The sequence below is a fragment of the Aquarana catesbeiana genome, linkage group LG01, assembly GCF_042186555.1.
Source record: "Aquarana catesbeiana isolate 2022-GZ linkage group LG01, ASM4218655v1, whole genome shotgun sequence".
NCBI classification, from domain to species: domain Eukaryota; kingdom Metazoa; phylum Chordata; class Amphibia; order Anura; family Ranidae; genus Aquarana; species Aquarana catesbeiana.
In genome coordinates this window covers 795,843,768-795,858,130 of record NC_133324.1, presented here as the reverse complement: position 1 = coordinate 795,858,130, position 14,363 = coordinate 795,843,768, and the positions used below count along the sequence as shown (strand labels likewise).

The following is a 14,363-nucleotide window of genomic DNA, read 5'->3' as shown; positions in this document are numbered from 1 at the left end:
AAACAACTGATGTGTATGTAGATTGGTTTAGATGGTAGCGCAGTCAACACCAGATATACACATATTCCACTATTATGCTATAATCAATTATAGCAAGGACACTCAGATGTATGATATAAATAAGTATTTAAAGGTACCTTCTACAGTCAATATGCAGTTTGTAAGAGCCACACTTTCATAAATTAGCCCCATGGATTCACAAATTGGAAGATAAACACATATATATCTTATGCTATATATTTTTTTACCCATTTAATTTAGATTTGTTAGGAATTAATAATAGTTCTGCAGCATTTCAGTGATTTCAAATATGCAGAGTAAGCACACCATGTATGAAACAAAGTTCTATTTAGCATATAAAGCACTATAATACAATAGGTTCAAATATCCAAGTATCACATCACATCAAGCATCAACAAGCAACAGTATTTGCTCTGCTGTTTATTCCAGCGGATTGCAAAGCACTACCCAGTCAAACAATTGTAAATAAATAATGACACAACCCTTATGTAAATAGAAAAGAAATGGCTGTGGCACGTTTAGTCATATAGCAGACGTTCAGAAATACCAACATGTATTCAGTACCCAGGACAGAAGAGGAGGAAAACAGAGCCTGGTGGAAATAAAGAGGTAGAGAACGAACCCAATATTTGGGGGGTGTAGGAATCCTCTTTCTCAAGAACCTCCTGCCTGCAGTGTGAAGTAAATTTGCCATTTAATTTATCTTACTACAGTATGGGAACCTGTTCTTTGTGCTTACTTTGCTGAGAGCTATGCATTATGGCTGCATGAATACTTAAAGGGACCGCATCCTTCATATCCCTGGCACTGATATGATACACTATTCTGCCCTCTGACACCAAAAAATGGGGCATAATTCTTGGCACTGACATCAACAATGGGGTACCATTTCTATCACTGACACCAACAATGGGGCACTATTCCTCCCCCAATACCAAAGATGGGGCACTGTTTACTCCCACCGATGCCAGAAAAAAATTCTATTCCCGCTGGCCACAGTCCGGACCCTCTAAAGTCTGAAGGACAGTAAACTGACCATTTCTTTAGAAAGTTTGGAGACCCCTGATCTAGAGAATTGGATTGATAATATGCTGTTATTCCACTAAGTGGTGGTGAGAGTTCTAGTAGTATCATGTCACAGTGAAGTGGGTGCACTTACTATCAGGATGGCCATCAGCACTAATATATTGGAAGCACTTTTTATACAGACTGGAAATTTTGCACTTTGTTGGAGATTGTGTTGTTTATACCTATTTATCGTGATTTAAATATTGTATATCAATATATTTACACTTCATATAACATTATCAATATAATTTTGGGCAGCACTACACCACACATTATTTATTCATTTAGCAGCGGTATTACTACCACTTATGAGGGAGACCTCTGCACTGTCTATAGAGAGATGAATGTGTTTTCATTGGAGATAGCCTTCAGCTGCAGTGTGAAGTGAAAAATTAACCATCAGTATTACTACCACTGGTTAGCGTGACAGCTTCCTTTTTCAGGGCTATTGATTGTTAGTGAGCCAGTACCCGCCAGCATCCTAGCAACCAGTGCAATAAGTGGCAAAATATTATGACAACACTAAAACAATGTGATGTAGTGATGATATTCAGGTGAAAAGATATAAACTCCTTGAACAATAAAGTGATAAGGTCACATGATGCAAAAGTCCATATTGAGTAAATGTATCATATGAAAGATATCCACATGTGACAACTTCAGTGCTCTTCCACCAGTGAATTAGTGAGCCTCTTACCAGAAGCCTAGGACCCTAAGTGCTTATGGACTATTCCTGGAATCCAATTAAAGCGACTGCTACACAATGTAAATTTATACTTTTCTCAGAAGTATCATATATGGGAAATAGAAAGGAAGAAGGCAAAGCAAATAGCATAATCCAGCATAGTATTAAATTTATGAAAAAAAACATGTGGCAAAGGCATGCATGATGACGTCAGCTTGCTAAGCTCTGTCTGACGTGATTCGTCACAAGGGGACGTCGTCAGGGGCTGTTGCATTTTCGTTGCCCCCAGAACAGTAATAGAGAGGAAATCCTTTGACATTCGCTCTAGTGACAATCAGGGATTGCCTCACTTTGGAGGAATTTACTCTCACTTCCTATTTTGGCTATGGGACATGAAGAGCAAAAAATCTTCCTTACTCTATCCAAGATAAAAAAATTTTTCCATTTAGTTCTACTCCTTAAATGAACTACAATTTGTGGGGGCTAGTACAATTTAGTATCTTCACATTAGGTGCTAGAGGACCTTGTACTGACACTGGTTACAGATCACTTAGACCCCTTTCACACTGGGTCGTTTTGCAGGTGCTATTGCACTAAATATAGTGCCTGCAAACTGACCTGAAACAGCCGCTGCTGTCTCTCCAATGTGAAAGCCCCGAGGGCTTTCACACTGGAGCGGTGCACTAGCAGGACGGTAAAAAAAAGTCCCGCTAGCAGCACCTTTGGAGTGATAAAGGAGCGGTATATACACCGCTCCTCCACCGCTCCTGCCCATTGAAATGAATAGGTCACCGCGGCTATACCGCCAGCAAAGTGCCTCTGCAGAGGCGCTTTACAGTGGTTTTTAACCCTTTCTCGGCCGCTAGCAGGAAGGTAAAGCCCCCCACTAGTGGCCGAATAGTGCCGCAAATCCGACGGTAAAGCGCCCCTAAAAATAGCAGCGCTTTACAGCCGACGCACCTCCCGCCTCAGTGTGAAAGGGTCCGGATCAGTAAAATGTTTCATATTTATAATAACACATCTACCCATAAACCATTTTGTATCTGCAGCTTTCATTGGGGTCTTCTTCACTTGACCTGGAATCTTTTTCCTTGAAAAAAAAAAAAGAAGCAAAGTTAGCAGAACCCAAGAGAAAAAGTGGGGTCATTCTCAATTGCAAAGTGCAGGTTTTATTTCATAACTGTAGAAGATGTTTGAAAGTACATTACAGTCAATCCAAATTTAGCATTCAGTATATTAACTCCCCTAACATTAAGGCTGGGTTCACACTATATATAAATATATGTGTATGTGTACCAAAAGACGCACATACACACACACACACACACACACACACACACAGTGCAGCGCTACTACAGTGATAATTCAATGCTATCATTAGTACTATGTATACATGCAATAAAATTCAAACTCATAATAAATGTCCCATAAATCAATATCAATCTTGATAGTAGTGCTCCAGTGCTATTATCTTATCACTGTGCTTCTCAATAATTCTTATTGCTTGTGCAAACCACCACCAGCTATTTAATCTCCTCACCTCAAGGATGAGTCAGGAAGACTCAAATGAACTCTTTATTTTCACTCCCCAAACGTCTTTTCTTTCTTTCAGGACTCAGCTGTTTCAATTTAAATTTTTCTTTCACAATCTCCACTCCACCCAATGTATCCTTCACAGATAGGGGGTTGATCTCCGAGATTATTCAGCTGTTCCTCCACTTCAAGGGACTCATGTATCATGTAATCAAAAACACAGCCAACATAGTGCTCTCTGCTATAAAACTTTTATGTAAACCCCCCCTAAAAGAGGACACTTACTAGATATAAAAACAAAAATCTCTTGTTACATGTATTGGGAGCTCCCGCTCGCTCACCACTGTGGCTGCGCAACATGAAAGGCTTGGATCATCTCCTCTGGGTTCACACTATCTTCGCATACGGCTCACAGCAGCTTCCAGTGCGTCCTCATTCACCATTTTAGCTCCGATTTCATACCAAATTTTTGGCTGAATTCGGACCTGAAACGGACCAAAAGATGCACAGGGCTTCTGTACAAATTCGCTGCAGCAGAGATACAGTATGTGAATTGGCTCCATAAAGAGCCAGTCAAAATCTCTATGCGAATTGCGAATTGAATGCGGGGAACCCAGCCTATCAGTGTATCTAAAGACATTTTTTTTAGCTTTGGATAAAGTAGCGAAGGTGTCACCTGAACACCTGTCCAGTTTTTACAACTTTCTTAGTCCTTATCAAAGAGAGTCACCTTCGAGGGCTGAAAAAAAATCCAAATTTTTAAATTGTCACCAGAATAGGAAAAGAGGAGAAATCTTCCAGTAAGGATACTTGTTAAGATGATAGCAACGTAAGGTTTTCATATTGTATAGAGTGAGGGAGGGTTATTTAAATATTATATTATATAGCAGCTTACTAATTGATAGATGTAGTGGCCGCTTTAGTTTTCTTTTTTTCTCTTTATATTCGTCACGCAACTTCCTTTAACAGATTAATCAATCCTGCAAATGTGGCAGTTGGAATTTTTTATTTTATCGTGTGGCTTTGTTGATGGATAAAAAATTGCGAAAGAGAAAGAATAACTCCACTTTTGTTGAGAAAAATCATTCCCCTCTGGGTGATCAATGTACATTGCAAGGATTACTTTCATGGTTCTGATGAGAACAGTTGCAGTATCAGCATCCCCTTAGAAGTGCTTAACCCTTAGGGAGTGTCTCACCAAAAATGCCATTTTTGTTGCAGAGAATGGCTAAAACCTGATTTCACACAAGGAGGAGATGACATTTCTGGGGGTGTTCTGTACCCCAACTGTGTACAGAATGCCTCAATATTAGCATATTGCAAGGAATGTATAGAAAATGGCAGCCGCTGCAGACTGAAAAAGAAAGGTAATTTTTAATAACAATAATTTACAGTATGGCTTCTGTAGCAATTGAGTATTCACTATTATTTCTTTTATTTGCTTTTTTTTTTTTTCCACGAAGGTAGAATTACCCTTACCCTAAAGTTCATTTAGGTCGGGGGGGGGCGTGACTTCCGCTGATACGACCGGATGTGAGTGGCGGAAGCTCTGAGTTCAGCCTGAGTCTCCAACAGTATCCTGATTAGTATCCTCTACTACCGAGACCCACGACCCGGAAAAACAAACAAATCCGGCGGCGAGATGAGTACCAAACAATCGGCAGCAGACCGCCTTAAGGAGTATGCGAGGATGGAGAAAACTGACGGCGTGCGGAGCCCTCCGCAGACAAGGAGCGGCGGACCATCGGCGCTGGATGCCCAGAAAGCCAGCACACCTCAGTTCCAGGCTGAGAAGCCAGAGAAGCCAGAGAAAGCAGCTAAACTGACACTGGAGCAGATGAGTGGACAACTAATGGTGGCCATCCATGCAAGCAGCGTGGGACTAACAGGTAAAATGGATGAGATTAAAACGGACATAGGACTGATCAGGCAAGATATGCAAAGTATTAGAGACAGGATGGCTGAGGTTGAAAATAGGATATCTCAACTGGAAGATACAGTAATTCATATACCCAAAAAGATAACAACAGTAGAAAAGCAGATTGGTACATGGCAGCAGAAAACAGACGATTTTGAGAATCGGATGCGCCACAACAATATAAGAATAATAGGTCTGCCGGAAAAAGCGGAGGGGTTTAACCCGGGGGACTTTATTGAAAAATGGCTGAGAAATACATTCCCAGATATGGAGGTATCAAAGGCATTTGCGGTGGAACGGGCGCACAGGGTCCCCGCAGTGGTACCAAAGCCTGGGCTTCCCCCCAGACCACTGCTGGCACGACTCTTGAATTGCAGAGACAGAGATACAATTCTGCGGAATGCAAGACAAAAGAGAGAGATTCACTATGAGAATAGCAAAGTGTCAATATTCCCGGACTTTTCTCTAGAGCTACAAAAGCAGCGGAAACCTTTTATGAGGTTAAAAAGAAATTGAGAGAAGCAGGAATAGAGTATTCCATGGCATATCCAGCCCCGTTGAGAGTGGATGAAGGAGGAAAGACTTTGTTTTTCAACACACCGGAGCAAGTTAAAGAGTGGATTCGGACAGTTAAAACTGTATCTAAATAATAAGAAATGGAAAATCATGAGATAACCTAAGAAAAAGACGCTGTCAGGACAAAATATTGGAAAAATAAGAGGGGGAGAACTATATTTGGTTGATGGCGGGAGAGGGGAGGGGTGGGGAGAGGAGAAATGCTGGGGCTTGTTTTTCTGTTTTTTTTTTTTTTTTTTCCCCCTGTGGCCCCTGCCAGAGGTTTGAAGCAGGGGACTTAGGGGAGATGCGGGAGAATGTATTGAACCTCCTCATCACAGAGTGGGAGTGTTGGTGTGCCCCTGAAGGGGGATGGATAAGGGTGATGTTTGATTTTAATAATTTGAGTGTTAAAAGTGTTGCTGGTGGGGTTTTTCTTTTTTTTGTTTGGAACACGATTCACAAGCACTTGGGGGGAATATTAGAGGTGTCATAATAAATGAAGGAATTATTAATTAAGTAAATAGTGAACACAAAGATGGGATGGATAGAAATAAGGAAGGGGGGGAGGGGCGGGAGTAACGGAGGGTGTTATTGTAGAGGAAGAGGAATAAAGGTATAAAGGGATAGAGGAACTTAACGGGGAGAACGATATGTATTTACACATATACACACATAAATAACTTAAACACGGGAACACAGAAACGAGGGGGAGGGGGTATGGGGTTCAGAAGTGGGTGAGGCAAGGGGGGGATCGCTGTATGTTTTGGTTTTTTTTTCTTTTTTTTTTCCCCTCTCTTCTTCCTTCCTTTCTTTTTTCTGGAGGGGGGGTTGAGGAGTAGACAGGCTGAAACAAGATGAATTTCCTATATAAGAGCAGATGAGATATGTCGGTAATGCCCAAAAATTAAGGATGTGCTGGATGTATGAATGGATGAATGGAGGGAAAATGAAAATATGGCTGCTAAGGGAAAAGAGGAGAAGTAGAAATTAGACTTCCTGGTAAAAGAATGATTTAGAATGGGTGAAAATGGCTAACAATTGTACTTTTTTATCTTGGAATGTGAGGGGTATGGGCACGCAAGGGAAACGGGCACAATTGCCTGATGATTCTTCATGTATGTCATGTAGGACAGAACCTTATTATCAGGAGATTGAATGCGTGCAATTATGCAGGTACAACACTTAAAGCAGAGGTAAAGAATCAGAGCAAGGATAAATATCATAGTAGTCAGGCACCTTGGCACTCATGTTAGAGATCCAAGTACAGCATTTGTAGTCCTCAGTCATTTCATATAAACCTGTGAGAGCTGCACTCATGCTTTCTATAGCTAACTCATGTAGTTCTAGCTGTTTTTTAATTGCTCTAGTTTCTATGTTTAACATAGCAATGTCATCTGAATTCCTCTCCATTAGCTCATCCAATATACTTGAATAATTGTTCAACCTTTTCAACATGTCTGTACTCCATCCTGTCCAAGAAGGAAACCATGCCCAGGCAATATCTTGTTTATAGAACAATTCCCTTTTGTTGTGGTGTTTGAGGGGGTAACTGGGGTGTATACTGGCCTCTAGATTCGCACATGGAAATGTTAAATATTGACCTACTTCAAATGGAGGAGTTAGTCTGTGTCTCATTCCCTAAATTAAAACACCAGTCGGGGAATGACTTTTACCTGCTATTGGAAAGGTAACAGTGTTATTTATGTACAGAGTGGATATGTTAGTTAAGAAGACAGGAGGAGTCTCGTTGAGGAAGGAGGAAATATTTAAAGGTACAGCCAAAAGGGAATTCGGGCAGTACTAGGATGTAATTTGCTACATATCCAACATTCTTCATACCCTGATTTTTGAGCATAAGCATACTTAAATTTTAGTAAAAGCATCTTATCAGTAAAACTATCTCCAATCTCTCTCTTTGTTCTAGCTTGTGTCACTGTAATGTTCTTGTGTGTGTGTGTGTTCCCACGGATACTTTTAATTGCACCCAAATCTTCAGGGTGGTAGATACAGTTAGTGATGATCCAGGTGGGCAGGAACACTATCAGAGAGATCAGGATCAGGAGGCAAAATGCCTTGCCAGAAGTCTGTGGTGAAATAAGCAAGGTCATCTCTGGCCGGACCTGCTTTCCCAGGAACTCCTCCTTTATCTGCTTGGACTTCTGCTTGAGGGCCTCCTTTATCCAAGGTCTCCTGCCTGCTCCTGGGGCTTTGGGCAACCTTTTTTACTCTGCTGGCATGGATCCAGGACTGGCAGTTTTCCACTACGATGGCTGTTCTGGTCACTGCAACCACTGTGGTAGGAGGTCCAAAGGGATACTCTTGCTTCTTATTTCTGTTCAGCTGTTGGATCACCACGGTGTCTCCCACCTTGAAAGGGTGAGTAGCTTCCTGTAAAGAAAAAGGAGAGGTGCGAGCAACATTTCTTTTGACTGTATCCAATGTTTCAACCAGTTTTCTTACATATTCTTCCCGTATTGAGTCTAAATCTCCCTTTTCTACTATTAAAGGTGTTCTGGCCCATGGGGTGGGGAAAGGTCTACCCATCAAAACTTCAAAGGTGAATACCCTGTTGTTTTGGAAGGGGTCATTCTTATTTCTGCCAGGACTGCTGGGAGGACCTTTTTCCAGTTGGCAAAGGTTCCTCCTGTGACCTTTCTTGTCTTTTATTGTCCTGTTCATTCTTTCTACTATCCCTGAGCTTTGAGGTTGGTAGGGAATGTGGAACTTCCATTCTATCTTGAGAGTTTTTACCAAGTCCTGGCAGACCCTGGCCATAAAAGCTGGGCCATTGTCTGAGTTTATTTGAAGTGGGCATCCCCATCGAGGAATGATTTCCTGAATAAGGATCCTCACTACTGTTTGTGCATCTTCTTTTGTGGTCACGAAATGTTCGACCCATCTTGAGAATATAAAAATCTCTACTCAGAAGATCAGCAGATCCGCCGTGACCTGTATACCTGCGTGGCCTATTCTGTGGTACTGTGAGATGAAGAGTGATGCACTTGCCGCTGGTATACATGGTTTCCCCTCTTTGCAGAGAAGTCCAGTTTTTGGATCTTTCTGCACACCCTTTTTATCCCTGTCCCCTAACTCATAATTTGAGGCATAATCCTGGAGATCTGCAAGTGACTGTTCAAATGGGGATATGTCAGATATCAGCATAGCCATTTGGATGTCTGCTGTCTGTGAGATAGCAGCTTGTTTAGCAGCAAGGTCAGTCAGAGCATTTCCCCTGGCTATCTCTGTCTGTTAGTCTGTATGTGCTCTGCAATGTATTATAGCCAGTGTTTTAGGTAGCTGGATAGCCTTTAGGAATAACATTACCAAAGAAGAATGTGAAATGTTCTTTCCATCTGCTGCCACAAAGCCACGCCTACTTCATATCACACAAGTTGTGTACCACGCTGTACCCATACTTTGAGTCAGTGTAAATGTTTACATCCTGACCTTCAAAGAGCTGAAATGCTCTAGTGAGTGCAATTAATTCAGCAGCCTGCGCTGATTGACATGAGATAAGCTTGGCCTCAAGTATAACATCTGGAAGCTGCACAATTGCATACCCTGCATGGTATGTGTGATCATTTGGCCTAGAGCAAGAACCATTCACAAAAACATTCTGTGTATCTGGAAGTACTGTGGAGGACAAATCAGACCTGGGTGATGTGTCTCGGTGAATGAGGTTAATGCAGTCATGTTGTGGCATGACCTCATCCTGTTCTCCTTTTAATCCTAAAAGGGCGTTTAAAATTGGCGCTGGGCCTGCAGTGGGAGAAGCATATTTGATGTGCAATTTTGGATTGGACAGCAAAATCACCTCATATCCGCTCAACCTCTGAGCAGACATGTGCTGTGTATGTACATTTTTCAACAGGATTGACACATTGTGGGTGGTGTGAAGTGTGGTGTCATGTCCCAGAGTGAAAGAAGTGGCCATCTCAACCACCATTACACAGAACGCTAGAGTTCTGAGACAGGTGGGCATGCCTTGAACCTGCACCGGGACCATCTTTGAGAGAAAAAATAAAAACTACAGGGCGCAGTCTCCCACCATGTTCCTGGGCCAGTACTCTTGCCATGGTTCTGCAATTTTCCCTGGCAAACAAGTTATACATTTTGCCATATTTCAGGAGGCCGAGGCTCGGGCTGGTAACCATTGCACATTTCAACATGGCAAAAACATTTAACATTTCATCAGACCATTTTACAGTATCAGACATTTCAGAGAGGGTTGCTTGTCTCAATATTTTGTCATAGAAAGAACAGTCAGGTATTTATTGGCGGCAGCAACCAATCATTCCAAGAAAGGTAAGCATGTCTTTCTTGGTAAGTGGGCGGGGCAAACCCACAAGAGCAACAGCTCTTTTTTTTTGACTGACTTTCCTAACTCCCTGAGACAGAACTAACCCTAGGTACTCAACCTCCTGTTTACACCATTGTAACTTTTTCTTAGACACTTTGTGACCACATACATGTAACCATTTCAATAACGATAGGCTATCAGCTCGGCAGTCCTCCTCTGAAGAACTACAAATCAAAAGATCATTAACATACTGCAACAGAACAGAACCATGAAGGGCAGTCCAAGGCCTGAGGGTGGCTTGGAGTACTATAGAATAGACCACAGGTCTTTATAACTCTGCGGCATTCTACACCAGATAAACTGACGACTGTGTTGGTCAATCGACACAGTAAAAACAAAGAGTGGCCGTGTCTCCTCGTCTACAGGGACGGAGAAAAAGAAAATTCTTTAAATCAATCACAGCAAAATACTCTGTATCGTATGGTATGGCGGTAAGTATTGATGGCACATCAGGCACTATTGGGGCAATCGGTACCACTAGGCTATTGATGGCGCTTAGGTCTTGTACAAACCTATAGTCACCATTTGCCTTCTTTACCAGGTTAATGGGAGTATTGTAGGGCGAGACAATTTCCCTTAAGATTCCTTTCTTTAAGAAATCCTCTTTTCCTCTGTATGTAACTCCCTCTCTGTCCTTGCCCCCTCCCTCTTTGTATAAAAGTTTCCCCTTTTGATTTCCTGAGAAATCATTTTGATAATGTGTCTGCACTGGTGTTTGTTTAGGAATGTCAAAACATCCTGCAGCATCCTTCTCTGTCAGCTTCTGATATTTGCTGTCTTACTATAAGTGCATGTTTAAGGCCAAGGTTGCTGAGGTATGTCTGTATTAAAAGACTGTGCATGTTATACTGAACAAATCCTGCCTCTTGTGTCCAAACGTCTATAAATCTTTTCCAGCATTCTAACACGGATTCTGTTAACTTTTGCTTGCAAGCTGTTAAAAAAAAATAAATGTTGCTGTGTGTCTTTATGTGATGAGGTCTTTATCTGGTTCTGGAATGTAAGGGGGAGGAGGCGGGGAACACAGTACAAGCATAAAGAAGGTTGATTTAACCCTTAAATTTACCATCCTATGACTCTGCTAAACCCATCATGGACAATGTTTGGACTAGGATGCTATAGGGAGCCTCGGTCCAGCCAGGGGATCTCTACAGCATGCATTTTTATTTTCATCTTTATTTTTCTTTCTAAACATTCTAAATTCTTGTAGATACAAAATCTCTGTTATTACTGTTCCTATGTTTATAACCAAACAATTTTTATTTACATTTCAAATGTTTGGCAGAGTGCCAACAGGTTCAAACAGTGCTTTCAATTGCGGTAGCACTAATGCCGCAAACAATTCCCCACTATCTATTACAGTCAGTGAGATATTAGCACTTGAACCCTGTTGGCAAAAAGCCAAATGTCCAAATTTTGCACCTGCCTTTTCCTTCGCAAAAAATGTCAGTAGCAAAAAGAATTATTCAAATAGCATGTTTTAATTAAAAGTTAGCCTCACCAATTTATGTTTTACCTTAAGAAAGTGTTATTAACACTCTACCCATATTTTAATTGGTAAAAACGTCCCTTAATGTCACAATACTTCTAAGACCCGGGACAGACTTGATAAGCCTCCCCTGCTCTTTGAATAAGTGACATTACTCCCTTCACTGTCAACCCTTCTTAAAACACAAATTTGTTATATAAATTAAACCTTAAAACTTGAACCCTTGGTTTACCGTCTCTAAATAAGGGTCCCTTACCTAGTTTAGAATAACCTCCTGGGACACTGGCTACAAGATATGTCCGAGGACCAGTATAACAGAATAACAAACCAATAATACAATCAAAACACGTTAGAGACATTTGTTAGTACATAAGAAGAACTTAACCTGGATACTCACCAATCCTGGGTTCCTTATAAACTCTAAAATTCTTATTCAACTCTATACAGATAAATCAGCAGAAACTAAACACCAATAAACCTTAAAACAATAATTCTGGTATAAGACTTAGTTCCGTCAGACCACCCAATATTTTAGTTCTCTTTTTAGTTCTTTCTCTAAAATGACACTGAACGTCTGATTACTGCAAGGAAAAAAAAATATTTTTACTCACTAAAACAATGCCAGAATCATTCTGCCGATTACAATACGATACAAGTTATATCTTAAACGTTAGGGTCAAAGCATTCATTTATAAATCATTAAAAAATAAACAGTGCAGTGGAAAAGGTGTCATCTTACCTTATGACACCCGACAAATTCCACACAGACAAACATTACACAGATTACAAATCATCTTATGACAGCTACGAGATCGGGTTTTGTCCGGCACACCTTATCAGACTTTTTCTTATAATTACAGTACTGTATAACTCATTAAGCTCTAACGGAGCTTATCTCACTGTTTACCCAAAACAGTCGGCTGCAGTCTTTTTCTACGGACTTCTCCTTAAAGTCCTCTAAAACCCACCCAGGGTTTTTTTATTGCTATTCAGAGCAATTTTCTGCCCACCCAAGGCTTATCTTACTGTTTCTCAGAACAGTTTCTTGAAGCCCACCCAGGGCTTATCTATCGAGTTCTAAAAAACTAATTATAGGTCCCTTAAAAGGAATCGATCTCTAAATAAATCACGGCAAGAGAAAAATAAATATAAATCAAAATCACTGGACGTATTATGATCAATCCCGATAGAGCCGCCATTCTGCTGGCAAATGTAGATTGTCTAGGGATATTTTTAGACCCTCGATAAGTCTGCATAAGATGTACCTTACAATCCCCACAGACCTGTGAGATTGGCCAATTGAGACAATGATAAAAAACTAACAAAAGTCTCGCCGAGCAAATCTAATCTTTATTCTTTGGTGTGAATATTTAAAGGAGGCTTTCAGATACTACTGCCCCTTGACCGCGTCATACAAATTATCCAATAAAATACAGAAAAAATTTATGACAAAAGTGAAACTAATTATTTTTAAGATATCACGTGCTTTACAGGAAACGAAACACAAAAGATAACAGGGATGTGAGAAACGAAACTAGATTACATTACACTCCTAGTTATATGTGAAATAGAGTACAGGGAAAAACACAAAATGGAAACTAAGTTTTAAAATGGATGTGGTTAAGCTAAATATCCCTTCAGTATTTACAGCAATTAGGAAAATTCAGGCTAAAATAATCTGTATCCAAGAAACACATATGGTTAATGAGAGACTCGATTACTTGAAAAAACCATGGATACAATGGTTCTACCACTCATGCCACACAACTTTTTCAAGAGGGTTCTCTCTAATGGTGCATCAGACGGTGGCGTGGGAGTGCATCAGGGTAAGGAGGAATGCAGATGGGCGTTACGTTTTTGTTTTTGCCCTGGTGCACTCACTGCCAGTTGTTATTATGGGGATATACAACCCATCTCCAGCCACATTGGGAGTATTGAAGAAAGCAATGTTATTTATGTCAGAATACCCACATGCACATGTTATATGTATGGGAGATTTTAATATGATAGATTAAAAGATTTGGAAAAAAAAGCCTTGGGAGAGGAGAAGGGTCTAAAACATTGGAAAACTTCTTGAAAGAGGTAGGATGGTTTGATCTATGGAGGATTAGAAACCCAGGGGTCAGAGTCTATTCGTGGCATGCACCAGGCAGAGGGAGCATGTCTAGGATAGACCTGGCACTGGGGAATGAGAAAATACTCCCAATGGTGCATTCGGTTACATATATGCTTAAGGGGGTGTCTGACCACTCTGGGTTGATCTTTGAGTTGAAGATAGGCTCCAGAGGAAGGCAGCCAGGATATAGAATACAGCCCTATTGGCTAGCCCAGATTGGGTCAAATGATCATATACCGGAGCAAATGGAAATGTTTCTGGAGGCCCATGGCGACAGTATAATGGAGGGGGCAACATGGGATACCTTTAAGGCGTATTTAAGAGGGATAGTAAGATCCACAATATCATACATTAAACGAGCTAATAGACAAGAAGAAGAGGAAATGTAAGATGTATGTAAGAAGGCCGAAGCAGAGTTTATTAAGAACCCCTCAATTATGAACCAGATAAAATGGGTGGGAGCGGTGCGTCAATACAAGAATCAATTAATAATTAAAAATAAACGTAAGAGACTTCAGTTAAAGCAAAAAAACTTTAAGCAAGGATATTACGCCAATAAAATAGTAAATTACCTGATAAAACAACAAGTATCTACATTGGCTATAACAGAGGTGA

At 40.8% G+C, this 14,363-nt stretch overlaps 1 long non-coding RNA gene across 1 annotated transcript; it reads right to left on the bottom strand.

Annotated features, from left to right (window-relative positions):
* Window positions 1–428: 428 nt before the first annotated feature.
* LOC141113876 (uncharacterized) lies at window positions 429–12,960 on the bottom strand. Its single transcript, XR_012236825.1, has 2 exons — window positions 3,315–12,960; window positions 429–2,864 (listed from the first exon to the last, which is right to left on the bottom strand). It is a non-coding gene; the product is annotated as an uncharacterized lncRNA (long non-coding RNA).
* Between the last annotated feature and the right edge of the window lie 1,403 nt (window positions 12,961–14,363).